Genomic DNA, 15,683 nt, shown 5'->3' on the forward strand with positions numbered 1-15,683 from the left:
TTCCCTTCCTCCCTTCCCTTTCTCCCTTCCTTTCCTTTCCCTTCTTTTCCCTCCCTCCCTCCCTCCCTTTCTCTCTCTTTCTTTCTTTCTTTCTTTCTTTCTTTCTTTCTTTCTTTCTTTCTTTCTTTCTTTCTTTCTTTCTTTTCTTTCTTCTTCCTTCCTTCCTTCCTTCCTTCCTTCCTTCCTTCCTTCCTTCCTTCCTTCCTTCCTTCCTTCCTTCCTTCCTTCCTTCCTTCCTTCCTTCCTTCCTTCTTTTTTTCTTTCACGGAGTTTCACACTTGTTGCCCAGGCAGGAGTACAACTGCATGATCTCGGCTCTCTGCAACCTCTGTCTCCTGAATTCAAGAGATTCTCCTGTCTCAGCCTCCCAAGTAGGTGGAATTACAGGTGCCTGCCATTATGCCAGGCTAATTTTTGTATTTTTAGTAGAGATGGGGTTTCACCATGTTGGCCAGGCTGGTCTCAAACTCCTGACCTCAGGTGACCTCCCACCTTGGCCTCCCAAAGTGCTGGGATTATGGGCATGAGCCACCACACCCAATCCAGAATTCACACTTTCAACAGCAAAATGGACTTTGCAAGATATTATATGCAGATAGGGGCCAAAGATAGTAATAATTTGAATTTTTTGCATTAATTCCATTATTGCCATTTTATATTTCACAGGCATTAATAACATTTTGTATAACAGAAAAGCCAACATGTTTTTATGTACTACTCCAGCAAATAAATACTGTAATTTACCTAATGATATCACACTATTACTTCAATAAATGGATGACTGAAAATTATGCTCTATTTCCATATCTACAATAAATTAGGAAAGGGCAAGTATTTAAGTAAGGATAAGAAATTCCAATTTCTTATCCTATGGGACTTAGTCTACTGCACTTTGGAAAGAAGGCATATTTTAAAGATAGAAATGTAAAGGATGAAATGCAGCAAAGTGCTGTCAAAGTCTCTCTTTTATTAATTTATTTAACATTTTTTACAAATATTTGTTGAGGTGCTCTTCTATATACAAAACATCGTGATGGGTGCTCTTTTCCCAAATAATAGTAGAAATTAATTTAAGGAGACATTGTCTAGTTAAAACTAAACATTGATGCTTGAGAAAACTGAGGTTCAGGGATACAAAAAAAAACGTGCCAAGTTGAACAAAGAGTTAATAGAACAACAAACTTGAACTGTAATAATATTAATTTGGATATTTTAATGACAATGAAGCTATAATCAATTTATGTAAAAAAATGAAATCAGATCTCAATGCTACCTTTGCTTTTATTTTTCCCCAACAAATGTATTGATCCTTTTATTATAGCCCAGTAAATGGTTTATTTTGGTGAACGGTCCATGTACACATGAAAATAATGTGTTTCCCGCTGTGTGGAGTCTTCCATAAATTCCAATTAAAACAAGTTCATATGAGAGTTGTTTGTTTCATCTACATTCTCACTGATTTTCTATGCATTATATTAATTATTAAAAGCAGAATGTTAAAATTTTCAACAAATATGTATATTTCTCCATTTATTTCTATTAGTTCTTCTTCATTTTGAAACTCTTATTATGTTCGTGCACATTTAGGATTATTCAGTCTTCCCAGTGAATTGACTTTACCATCTTTATTATTAAGAAATGTCTCTATTTTTCTCTGGAAATATTCATTTTTATGTTTATTTTGACTGATATTAACCCAGCACTCCTAGCATGCCAGTTTTCTTATAATCAATGACCACTTTATAAATATTTTTTATTCTTATACTTGTAGCCTGTATGTGTCTTTTAACTTAAAACACATTGCCTGTAGTAATTGGTTTACATACTTTTTACTTCTTCATATGTTATAAATCCAACCATAGATAGTTATTGCTTTTTGCACTGAACATCCCATTATATTTACAGGTATTATGGAATGAGAAAACACATATTTTAAAGTTTCATTTCTAGTGTGGTTCATTTGTATAGATTGTTTCCCACCTAGCATCACTTTCCTTTAGCCTGAAAAAGTCCTTTAATATTTCTTATATATTATTTTAACATGTTTGCTGCTGACAAATTGTTTTAGTGTTTGACTGTCTTTTTCATTCATAAGGAATATTTTTAATTTAAAATATTTTATTGTTGGATGCTGACTTCCATGTTACTTTAGAACTTTGAAGATGTTGTTCTTTTATTTTCCGGATACTCTTGGCCTGTTTCTTTTTTTTTTTTTCCTTGGTAAAGTTTATTTGCTTCCCCACAACGCTTTTAGGCGTTTTATTGCAGTCAAACATTATAAATGAATTTTTACAATATTATCCAAGGTGTTTCCCCAACATATACATTTCTTCTCTTTCTACTTTTTTTATTATTTATTTATTTTTTATTATTATTATACTTTAAGTTCTAGGGTACATGTGCATAACGTGCAGGTTTGTTACATATGTATACTTGTGCCATGTTGCTGTGCTGCACCCATCAACTCGTCAGCACCCATCAACTCGTCATTTACATCAGGTATAACTCCCAATGCAATCCCTCCCCCCTCCCCCCTCCCCATGATAGGCCCCGGTGTGTGATGTTCCCCTTCCCGAGTCCAAGTGATCTCATTGTTCAGTTCCCACCTATGAGTGAGAACATGCGGTGTTTGGTTTTCTGTTCTTGTGATAGTTTGCTAAGAATGATGGTTTCCAGCTGCATCCATGTCCCTACAAAGGACACAAACTCATCCTTTTTTATGGCTGCATAGTATTCCATGGTGTATATGTGCCACATTTTCTTAATCCAGTCTGTCACTGATGGACATCTGGGTTGATTCCAAGTCTTTGCTATTGTGAATAGTGCCACAATAAACATACGTGTGCATGTGTCTTTATAGCAGCATGATTTATAATCCTTTGGGTATATACCCAGTAATGGGATGGCTGGGTCATATGGTACATCTAGTTCTAGATCCTTGAGGAATTGCCATACTGTTTTCCATAATGGTTGAACTAGTTTACAATCCCACCAACAGTGTAAAAGTGTTCCTATTTCTCCACATTCTCTCCAGCACCTGTTGCTTCCTGACCTTTTAATGATCGCCATTCTAACTGGTGTGAGATGGTATCTCATTGTGGTTTTGATTTGCATTTCTCTGATGCTCTTGGCCTGTTTCTAATGAAAAGTTACTGATAATTGTTGTCACTATTCCTGAGGACTGCTTTTAAGATTTCCTCTTTGTCTTGAGTTTTCATCAGTGTGATCACGATGTGCCTAAATGTAGTTTTCTTTGTGTTAGTCTTTCTTAGTTTCATTGAGCTTCTTAAATACATGGTTTATTCAATTTTTATTAAACTGGGGAATTTTTAGCCAGTACTTAAAGAAATATATTCTCTTCTTGATCTCTTTCTTCCCTCTTTCTAAAACTCTAATTAAACATATATTAGACTGCTTGCTATTATCCCTCAGATCATTGAAGGTATATTCATAATTTAAAGTCATTTTAATCCCTTCTTTTTAATTAGAATGTTTATGGATATAACTTCCATGGCTATGCGTTCAAGGCTGCTTATGTTTTCTGCAGCATCTAGTCTGCTGTTAAATACATTCAGTTAATATCCTTTATTTCAGATATTGGGTTTATTAATCTATAATTTATTTTGTTTTTTAAACATAATTTTTACTTCTACATTGAGATCCCTGTTTTCTAGTTATGTTCACATTTTCCTTTAAGTTCTTGAATATATTTATAGTAACTGATTTAAAGTCCTTGTATGGTAATTCCATTAGTTGTGTTATTTGTGGGCATTTTTGTTGAGTAATCTTTCTACTGATTGTCAGTCAAACTTTTCTGCTTCTTTCCAAGTCTAGTAATCTTGATTTATGTACGTGAACATGTGGATACTTCATTACTAAGTGCCTGGATTTTGCCTTTACTTAAATAGTTGATGTTTGTTTTGCCAGGCAGTTAATTTCTTCTGAGGATTTTATGTAAGTCTTTTTCTTCTTCTGGGGCTTTTTGGTAAGTTTTCTTAGGATCATGTAGATTAACCTATACTCTGTGAATTGATTAGTCTTATTTCTAAGGTGAAAGTTGTTTAGAATTTCATCTAAGATGGATAATATCTCTCCATTCTGGCTTGCTTTGTACAAACTTAAGAATCTCACAGCTCATAGATGTTTAGCTAATATATCCCTAGTAGTTGTCTTCTTACTGCTTTATTTTATTTCTTGCCTAGACTTGCAGGCTATCTAGTAGGTTCAACTAAGTATTCAGTCAAATACTCAAAGGGAAATCCAAATTTCTGTATGGAGATCTCCACATTTCCATATAACTCTTTCCTCTCAAGCTCGTACCAGCAGTTTGGAAGTGTAAGTTCTATTCCTTCAGTTCCATATTGGAATACTTCCTGCCCTATGGGCCAAAATGTATTCCCTGGATGTAAGCCTGTTGATTTGAGGATTCACTAATTTGTTTCCCATTTCTTAGTGATCACTGTTATGCTTTACCTGTTGCTCAATATCTGAAAACAGTTGTTTACTACACATGTGATGCTTCAGTTTTTTAATGGCAGGAGACCTAGTTGAGATGAGTGTCCTCAGGTTTTTTGTTTGTTTGTTTGTTTTGTTTTTGTAATTAGATACTCCCTCTGCTTAATGGTGTTGTCTTTGGATTAGTAGAGAACCCGGGAATGTTTCCTAAATTCATTGTCAATCATTTAGCCATTCCTCTCCAAACATATCAATGTGTCATTGTGGTCTGGCACACGTGTTTTAGATTAAAATGTGCTAGATCATAGTAAGTGATTGTTACTGGTTGAATAAATAAGTTAATTATATGATCTGTGTTGCTAAACATACTCTCTATTACAACTGTATCCTCTATTATCTTTTTTTATTGAAAGTAAATTTTTTTAAAATGTACTTTAAGTTCTAGGGTACATGTGCACAACGTGCAGGTTTGTTACATATGTATACATGTGCCATGTTGGTGTACTGAACCCATTAACTCGTCATTTACATTAGGTATATCTCCTAATGCTATCCTTCCCACCCCCACCCCCACCCCCGCCCACGACAGGCCCTAGTGTGTGATATTCCCCTTCCTGTGTCCAAGTGTTCTCATTGTTCAGTTCCCACCTATGAGTGAGAAATGTGATGTTTGGTTTTTTGTCCTTGTGATAGTTTGCTGAGAATAATGGTTTCCAGCTTCATCCATGTCCCTACAAAGGACATGAACTCATCCTTTTTTATGGCTGCATAGTATTCCATGGTGTATATGTGCCACATTTTCTTAATCCAGTCTATCATTGATAGACATTTGGGTTGTTCCAAGTCTTTGCTATCGTGAATAGTGCCAAAATAAGCATACATGTGCATGTGTCTTTATAGCAGCATGATTTATAATCCTTTGGGTATATACCCAGTAATGGGATGGCTGGGTCAAATGGTATTTCTAGTTCTAGATCCTTGAGGAATCACAACACTGTCTTCCACAATGGTTGAACTAGTTTACAATCCCACCAACAGTGTAAAAGTGTTCCTATTTCTCCACATTCTCTCTAGCACCTGTTGCTTCCTGACCTTTTAATGATCGCCATTCTAACTGGTGTGAGATGGTATCTCATTGTGCATGTAGATTTTTATATAGCAAAAAAAAAAAAAAAAAAAAAAATCCTACACACAGTTTGACATCAGTGTGTATATTGATCTGATGGCTATGAAGATGACTAAAGATGCAGTCACTGTACTTAAGGGATTTAGATTAAAATTAAAAACGTAAGACCCAAATGTATGGAAATTTGAAGTACTAAGACATCACTTTCACTTTGAATTTGAATTTGTTAAGTCACCTAAGTACATGCCATTGTATATGGTATTATACTATTATTATTTTTAATGTGGTTGACTGATGAATTTGGAAGAAGCCAGAGATGGCTGCCAAATCTTTCTGAAGGAAGAAGCACCTTGTACTTTGTATACTAGCAAAATGTCATTAGTTATAGATTTTTGAGCTTATCGTTGTGTTTCACCTATCGCTTTCAATATTCTGTTTTCACTGACTAGAATATGACCTTCTGTAGTCCTTTTTTTTCACAAACTCCTACTCACTCTTATAAACAATGTTTCTTTTATTATCTTCTCCAAGAAAATAATTTTGATGTTATAAAAATAAATGGATTCTTCTGTGTAGAGCTGAACTTTGCACAAGGTTGAATAGAGCACTTATCAACATATATTTGAAATATTTTTGTAAATTAATATTTTTACTGAAGTATTGAGTTCAAGGATTATTTATTTTTTGCTAACACCACAACTTTTGCTAATACCTAGTGTGAGTCATGGCATGGAAAATGTAAATGAAAAAGAATAGAATAGATTGGAAATGGATAAACTAGAAGAGAATAGGATAGAATAGAACCAGGGAGTCTAGGATAGAATAGAATATAATGTAATACAATAGAATAACTTAAAACATTGGTTAGACACTCTGGAGACATTTTAACTTTTGAAAATTGCCAAAATATCAAGTATTGAAATTATAATTGCTACCTGGTCATCACTTGTGTGACTGATGCAGTAGCAATGATTCTACTCTTTGAAAGTGATTGATTGAGGCCTATTAAAACCAACAAAAGTGCTAGTAAAGTAAAAAATAAACTTTTAAAAGCCTCCTCTAGCCTGTGCATGTCATAGCTCAGTGTGTAAAGCTCAACCCAGTATTTCCAGGTGACTAAAGGCAGGTTCATCTCTTTCAAGCACTTCCTAAAAATTTTCGAGTGAGAATTTTCTTGCCATAGAATGGATCCTTAGAAACCCAGTGACAGGTCAGCATCATAGGGAAGAAGGTAGAAATTTCAGAATTACTTCAAATACCACCAAATAGTGAGATGTAACGGAGTCTGTGAGGACTCTAATATTTTAGTTTTATTGGCTGGTATATCTGTACTCCATTCATTTCCTTATTTACTTATTCATTAGTTTGCTTCTTTATTTAAAATAAATATAAACAAATATTTACTGGTTGCCTACTATTGGCCATATACATCTCATTTCTTACCCTCTGTTTAGGCATAGGCAATAAGAATTAAGATGTAAAGAAGACACAAGAGAGCAATAATCATGGAGCTAAAAATAAGACATGGACAATGCTGAGAACAGGCTTTTTCGTAGAGTACAATAGGTGCTATGATGGATAAATGCAGAGTGTACTTTGAAATCATATAGCAGGGCCCCCTAAGTTAATATGGAGAGTTAGGGCAGACTTACCTCCTAGAGAAAGTGACATCTACATTGAGAGCTGAATGTCAAGTGGGAAATAATCAGGGGAGGAGAAATAAAAGAGAGCATAGCTTCTTAGAAAGGGTAAAAAACGAAGCACAGTGTGCCTAGAGGGTAGACTGGGGGTACATTGGTGAAGAATGAGGCCAGATTGGTGAACAGGAACAGACACAAAAAGCTTTGTAAGTTTGACTAAAGTGTTTAGAAAGTATCCTTTTTCATTTTTGTTGTAAGAAGAGTGACTATGCGTTACTGGAAGAATTGTAATTGATCTATACTCTATGCCTGTACATATATATGTAAATTATCTATTTGTATATTATATGTATTATGACATCATAATATATGCAATATGTATATGTATACATGAAATGAATGTGAACGCATGCAGACACATTACGCCAGGTGTACCACAGTTATGGTTTGACTCTTAATTCCTAACCATGGAGCATACTCATCAGCACATCCTTGTCGATGCAAATTCTTCTGCAGTGGGTTACCTGACTCTTTCCTAAGCTCTTCAGACCACTCTACCTCTGCTTGTTGATTAAAAATATCAATCTAAGATGAAAATCTGGTCATGCTGTCTCATTTGTTTAAAACACCCCATTGCCCTTAATAAATTGCATTAAAATAAAATTTAAGCTCTTTAGAAGTGTTGACCAAGACGCTTCATAATCTGAGATTCCCAAATTTGCCGACCAATCCTCAGCCGTCATTGTTCTCCCACACAAATCCGATATTCCAAAAAAATAAATTTCCTCCAGTTGTTTGATGTGACACAAGCGTTTCTAACTTTGTATATGTTCTTCCTCAGTCTCTAACATTCTTTTTCCTTCTTTACCTGTCTAATTTCTATTTTTCCTTGAAAACCCAGTGCAGGCATCACTTTTTCCTTCCTCCTAGGATGCTATGGGTGTTTCCCCTTCTCTGATTACCCAAACCACCAGTTGTACACACAGTCCCAGCTCCATTACTTGAAGACCATAACTTTGGTTGATACTTAACCTCCAGTATCCTATTTCCTTTTACCTCTTCAAGATAATTACACATCTACCTCTTGGGATCTCTATAAGAATAATAGATTCCACTCAATATATGTTGGCTGGTGTTATTATTTTAAATTATTGTAGTCATTGTTACATGCATCATTATTCTATTAACTGATCGGTTTTTCTCATCAGCCTGAAGGGCAGGTTCATGTGTTTGTTTTTTCTTTGGTGTCATTACTCAGGAACCAGATATGGGATAGGAGTGCAGTGAATCTCTACTGTGTAATGGAAGAAAAAAGGTCTCTATAGGAGCCAAATGTCCAGCTTCACAATTGGCCTATTGTGGGATATTAGGCAGATCATTTCCCTCCCTGGGCCTCTGTAATTTTATCTGCAACATAGAAAGAACGAATTAGAGGGTGAATAAGATGTCTTCTAATTACATAATGTTATTGAACTTATCAAACTATAGGATGAAATGCTTTGACGATTTTTATATTTTTCCTCAGAGTCCACTCTAACTCCAGGGTCTGGTGCAACCCAAGTCCAGGCTCTCAGAAGTTCACTGCCAAATCTGAAAACTGGTTTGTACTGGGTGGAATGAATATTACTTACACTGACACCTCTAATAATTTTGGTCCTGACTGCTTACCAGTGCTGCAATTGGACACTTATTGTTCCTGCTGTTTCAGCAAAGACGTGAGAGGCACATTTATGATTTAGTGTGTCAAAGTCACAGATAGAGAAGCTGTCATCTGTAATTTTCACATGTCAAGTGACTACAAGTTGAGCTGACAGAATGAATTAGGCCTTCTTTCTCTTATTTTGTGTACCATTTCCAGCAACCTGATTTTTAAAAAAGAAAAAAGGAACTTACTTGAACTAAAGTGGTTAAGACCTTGACATTTGCTCACAGAAAGAGTCGTTGAGTTGTTTCTAGTTGTTGACGGGCAAAAGATGCAGTTGTCCCTTATGGAAAATTCCAAGAACTTGTACATAATTTGAGTCATGCAAACCTGAGTTCTGCATGACTGAGCTCTGTCACTCAGTGGTTGGGAAATTTATGATCATCTCTATGCCTTGGTTTCTGCATCTGTAAAGTGGAAATGATAATGTCTACCTTGTGTGATTCCTGGAAGAATTAAATACATGATATTCAAAATCTTTTGGTCAATTGTAAATTGCCAGGAAGCATAAGTTATTGTTAACTGAGAGAATCAAACTTTGATTAACATATTTAGCATCTTTAAAAAACACATAATTCCCATTTTTACCCATGGGAGAGGATTATATTGAAAATAATGTGAATTTTGTTTAAACATTTTGTATCTTATATGGTTTGGGGTACATTTTTTGTAAAGGAATATTTTCAGTGTCCTGGACTGAAGAGAAGCAGAGGAAATTTAATTGCTTCTAATTTTGCCCCACTAGATTTTCTAAAACACAGGAAGGAGATTTGTGCTGATCAAACACACATACATACATATATGCATACACACATGCGCGCACGCACACACACACACACACAATTCTATTCTTCAACTTTATATAATTGTCCTTTTTCTCCCAAACACAAAGTGAAGAAATTCAAGGAAAGCTAATGCACTTTGGTTGTAAAATAGGCACATCAACCCATATGGCTGTTGTGAGGCATAACTGAACTAGAATTACGTGTCAAGGGCTTTGCAGATGGTTACACATTATACACAAAGGTGAATGTTTTGGAGGCAGCCATAAAGTGTAAAAATTTACCAAGAGCTTTGATGTCAAAAGCCCTGAGATCAAATTCAGCCTCTGCCCCTTTGCCTGGTCTTTCCTGCATGGGATAGGGCCTATCTCTTGCAATCTGAAAGCTTCAGTCTCCTTAGATATAAATGGTGGTATTCTCACCTGCCTCACAGGGCTATGATGAGGAGGAAGTAAAATGATGGACATGACTTTGCTCTGTAACCAGTAACATGGTCTACAAATGTGTGGCCAAGATGTGGGTTCTACACTAATTACAGAGAAAGCAAAGGGGTCTCCAAAATAGCTGGGGAATTATTCCTCCCTCCACCTATGCCTTGAACAGGCAAGAACAGTGCTCAGTCAGCAAAGATGCAAAGGTTGAGGCCATGAAGCTGCATTCACACCCAGAGCCTGATGATGATCTCACAAGTGCCAAGTGCTATCAGCCAAAAAAAAAAAAAAAAAGAAACACACATTTACTGCAAAGATGAGTTTCTTTGCAAAGGAAATCTAGCACTTTGGTCCATTCTGCGTTGGGTGCAAACACCATTCTCTCTCTGAGTCTCAGCTGTGTCAATATTCAAAAAAGAAAGGGATTAATGAAACAAAATGTCTACACTGAGCACTTGGCTATCCCTGACTTAAAATAAGAAAGGAGGGAAACAAAAGAAAGAATATAACCAGCCTTGCTCCCCACTGAGAATTTATTTCCCTTTAATATTCATGTGGGTAACATTCATTGGCAATAAATGTAGACATGCATTTTAATGGCATACTGTATTAGGAATAAAATAAGAACACCCAGAAACTTGACAATACAAATGAGTACTAAGAACCTTTTGTCTGCTCTCTGTGCTAATTTCTGTCCCATCCGTGGAAAACCACCTTAAAACTTTTGGCTTTTGTTTCTGTTTCTGTGTTTACCTGCCACTTGATAGCTTTGTTTTGTAGAAGAGCTCTTCAAAAACACAGGCCATGTCTTCTACATCTCCTTATTGTTTTTGCTTAGCACAGAGATGGACACAAATAAATTGCATGGGGGAATTACATGGGAATTTTGCAGTTCTGGCCACCACTGTTCAAAAAGGACATTGGACAACTGGAGCAGATGGAAAGGGGCCTAGAAACAATGTTATATGAGAAACTAGTGAAAGAACAAAAACAGCTCTAAGCTAGAATACTGGAACACTCAGAGCTGAAGTGAGGGTGGCAGGACAGCATGAGAACTGTCAGTTAAATCTCCTTGTGCCTTGGGAGACTAAATCCAGAGCTCAGTTACACGAAGGAAGGATTTTGCTAAGACTAACCAAAAAAGGACACACAAATAGCCAACAAGTACATAAAAAATGTTCAACATCACTGATCATCAGAGAAATGCAATCAAAACCACAATGAGTTATCATCTCACCCCAGTTAGAATGGCTATTATAAAAAAGACAAAATAAAATGCTAGTGTGGATGCAGAGAAAGGGGGACTCTTATACATTATGGATGGAAATGTAAATTAGTACAGCCATTATAAAAAAAACATACGGAGGTTCCTCAAAAAATTAAAAATAGAACGACTATATGACCCAGCAATCTTACTACTGGGTATTTATACAAAGTAAAGAAAACCAGTATATCGAATTGACACCTGTACTCCCGTTTTCAGTGCAGCACCATTCACAGTAGCAAAGATACGGAAACAACCTAAGTGTATATCAACAGACGAATGAATAAAGAAAATCTGTTATATACACAGAATGAAATACGACTCAGCCATAAAAAGAATGAAATCATGTCATTTGCAGCAACATGGATGAAACTGGAGGACATTATGTTACGTGAAATAAGCCAAGCAGAAAAAGACAAATATGGCATGTTCTTACTCACATGTGGGAACCAAAGAAATTGATCTCATGGAGGTAGATAGTAGAATGACAGCTACCAGAGACTGGGAAGAGTAGAGTAAGATGAAGAAATGTTGGTCAATGGGTACAGACATACAGGTAGACAGAAGAAATACGTTCCAGGACTTGATAGCACAGTTGGGTGACTACAGTTAACAACAATATATTATATATTTCAAATAGGTAGAAAAGAAGATTTAAAATGTTCTCAGAACAAATGAATAATAAATGGTAGAGGTGATGGATATCCTAAATACTCTGCTTCAGTGATTACACATTGTGTGAATGTATCACAAGCACTCCGTAAATATGTATGATTAGTATGTATCACTTTAAAAAATACCCATACCTGTAATGATTTAATGTTATTCCCCTCCCCAACATTGGTGGTTTTACTTGCTGTGGAGATTTTTACCCGTGGGAATTTTCAAATTTGGAACCAGAAAATCTATCTACTCTTGAATATTACTCTAAGAAATTCAGTGTCCCAAGTGAGGTCACTTGGCTTATTTGAGCATTAAAATATAAAACAAAACTAAGCTTCATCTGGGCACTTGATTTTTTTTTTTAACTTTTCCTACTGAGAATCATTGACTCTTCCTCTGATGGGAGAGCATTTTTCTAAAACAGCATGATGGCATTTCGTTTTCCCTGAAGTCCCAACCTCAGAGCTTCCCAAATAATAAACATTCCACATTCAGTCATTAGGGACTCCTCATTGCACAGCCAATGTTTTGCTATAAAGGAATCTGAACAGAAGCAGAAGCAGTAGGAGAGGCGATTCAATTGCTTACAAACTTCATGACAGGAGGGTATTAGATGATCTAGAAAATTAGGATATTTGGCTTTGAGAAACACAGGGAAACTGAGGTCCCAAGAAAAGTAACTTTTTTTAAGGCACCTCAGAGAGTGACAAACCTGGAATGAGAAGGAACCCTTGTGTATTAGTATTGCAGCAGAGCAACGTCAGGAAGCTCATCCAGGGGTCTGGATGCTACAATGAACTTCAGAGACCACTTGACTTCTCCTAGAGTCGGAAACTAAGCTGGACCCTGATTTCTGTGGAGGAGCCAGAGAGTGAGAGTTAAGGTAAGGGTTAAGGCAGCCCAAACATCCCTGCTCCATCTCCATCATCTTGAAAAGTCAATGTGTGAGTTCACAGTGGACATATAACAGCAGGGCAGGGTCCTCAGTGTCCCTGTCATCCCCTGAGTACCAAAAACAGGGCCAGGTTCCTAGTAGGGGCACAACCCAGCCCCTACATTTGTTGGCTTCTTAATAACCATTTGTTAATTGAGCGAGTGAGAGATAAAGGCGAAAGTAATGTGTGCCCCCAATAACTTCTAATTTAGAGCTGAAAAATCTAAATCTATACAAGTTAGAAAACATAAACCAATACTCCAAAAAGAAAACAAACAGACAAAAAACCTCCAGGATCTTCTACGTGGCAAGCAAAATAGGCACAATCCCTGCCCTCATGGTGGATACATTTGAATTTCTTATACTAATAATCATTTAAAATACACATTGACATATTTCACACTTTGTTACATTGAGAGGCAACTTCCATTACCTGGGTACTTAATAATGGGTAATGCATTTCCCTTTCTGATTAGTACTTGGGTGATTTATGTTCTATACCACAACTCGCTTAGGCAGATTATGCCTTGATTCTGGCCTCAATATCATCATCTGTAAAATGAACAGATTGTGATAAATATCCTCTTAACTCCCAGGTGTGGAATGAATACCAGAGCCTCACCTGGGAACAGGGAAGCAAGTTTGTGGTATTTCACTTTAATCTGCAATGCCACCTTGTGGTTATCAACACGGACCGCACCAAGGACAGGGAAGAGGCTGTGCAACACAGCAACCCACATCAGAAGATGCCGGTTTATTCTTCCCTCCCCTGAAGCTGGATGCACTGAATGGGAAACAGGAGTTTCCTTTCAAGTCCACGTCCCATAACCCTTGGAAGCCTCATCCCGCATAGAATCACCAAGAGTGAACTCTAGTAACACAGTTTGGGGCTTCCTGGAGGCTTGCAAAATGTGTCCGCCACCATCGCTCCACACTCACATGTCTCTCCTTAGGTCTGCTAGATGATGACAGATGGGACCAGGCTGGGGCAAGACACAGGAGACAGAGATGGAACGAACACAAGCCAACTTCCAGACCAAACTCCTCTTACTCAGGCCATGGGAAAAGTAAGTCATTTCCAGGGTCCAGGAGGCCTGAAGATTTTCAAGCTTCTGATTCCCTTTACTTTCTTCATATAACTACATCTTTTCTCAAGAATACATTACAAAAAGGGGTTGTCACATCTTGGAGTGGCAGTGCACCAGGTCCCTGACCTCAGGTACATACCAGTCAGTTCTAAAGCTGTGATGCCCTAGTTCCAAACACCACACTGCCAATTAGAACATACTGCAGGTGGAGCTCTCAATATGGTGAACTCAAGTGTGTTTGCACTCTGGTGGCAGAGACACTAGGCTTGCTGGGGGAGAGAGAGCCAATTTGAAATTAGCTGGTCCTTAAAAAATCAGGAACTCTAAGAATGCATTACTTTGAAATAGGAAGCAACAAGGCACAACAAAACAGCAATGACAAAGCATCGGTTCAGAAATCCTCACGCTGTACTTGGCACTGGGCTAAACATTTAACATGTGTTGTTTTATTTAATCCCTCTACAACATTATGAAGTCACTACTTTTATTATTTTAAATTTCATAGTGGAAAAAGCCAAGGCTTGCTAAGGCAAATGTAACTTGGCCCCAGTCTCCCAGCTAGGAAGTGGTGTCACTATTATTTTGAATCTCTTTCTTTCCAACTTCAGGTTTCATACTCTTCCAACACCCAGAAGAGCCATGAAGCAAGGAATTCAAAGACTTATCTTCTAGTTCTTACCCACTTGTCATGAGACATTGCATCTTTACTCCACATCTTCAGCCTCTGGTTTCCTTAGATCTAGAATGGAGATGATACAAAACCAGACTAAAGGCAAAAAGCCGGGTCACATCATACTGTGAAGTTCCTCCTAAATCTAGGACTGAAGTTTGTAATATATCAGTTGACATTGAAGTCAAAGGTTGCAAACTAGCAGCCTATAAGGGAATCCAGTTCATCAATTTGATTTGTTTACTCTGAAATTTGTTACAATTTGGAAGTTTAAAGATTTTGGGTGGACACGACTCTCCATTTGATCCTGGTTCCTATTTCTCTGTGCTATCCTATGCAGGTCAGTTGTCTGCTTGACCTCACTGGTGGATGTGTGATTACATGGCTCTTGGTTTATGTCAAATACAAGGTTTTGGTGTTGGTAATCAGAGTGCAGGCCATTATAGAGGCTAACTTCACTGCTAGCCTCCCTCTAGATTATTTTATTAAGCCATTGTTGTCCCAAACTCTGTTGTCTTCTCTGGGCAGCTTATGAGCAACTGAGACGAATGCTATACTACCACAGGAAATATTATGACCTAGATTTCAGGAGACCTGAATTCTGCTTCAAGCTGTATGGTTCTAGGCAAGCTTATGAATCTCTCTGAGCTTCAACTTTCCCACCTATGGGAGGCTTAGAGTAAACGTTGAAAACTTCCATGTCCTGGCCGGGCGCGGTGGCTCACGCCTGTAATCCCAGCACTTTGGGAGCCCAAAGTGGGCAGATCACGAGTTCAGGAGATTGAGACCATCCTGGCCAACATGGTGAAAACCTGTCTCTACTAAAAATACAAAAATTAGCTGGGTGGTGGTGTGTGTGCCTGTGGTCCCAGCTACTTGGGAGGCTGAGGCAGAATAATCGCTTGAACCCAGAAGGCAGAGCTTGCAG

General features: G+C 37.3%; 1 long non-coding RNA gene across 1 annotated transcript in view; it reads left to right on the top strand.

Moving 5' to 3' along the window:
• Positions 1-9,399, top strand: part of LOC107127578 (uncharacterized) — a 36,698-nt gene extending 27,299 nt beyond the window's left edge. Inside the window, exon 3 of the long non-coding RNA XR_001485485.3 lies at positions 9,080-9,399. This is a non-coding gene — a long non-coding RNA (uncharacterized lncRNA). The remainder of the gene's footprint in view (positions 1-9,079) is intronic.
• The last annotated feature ends 6,284 nt before the right edge of the window (positions 9,400-15,683 follow it).

The sequence above is a fragment of the Macaca fascicularis genome, chromosome 15 (genome assembly GCF_037993035.2).
Source record: "Macaca fascicularis isolate 582-1 chromosome 15, T2T-MFA8v1.1".
NCBI lineage: Eukaryota > Metazoa > Chordata > Mammalia > Primates > Cercopithecidae > Macaca > Macaca fascicularis.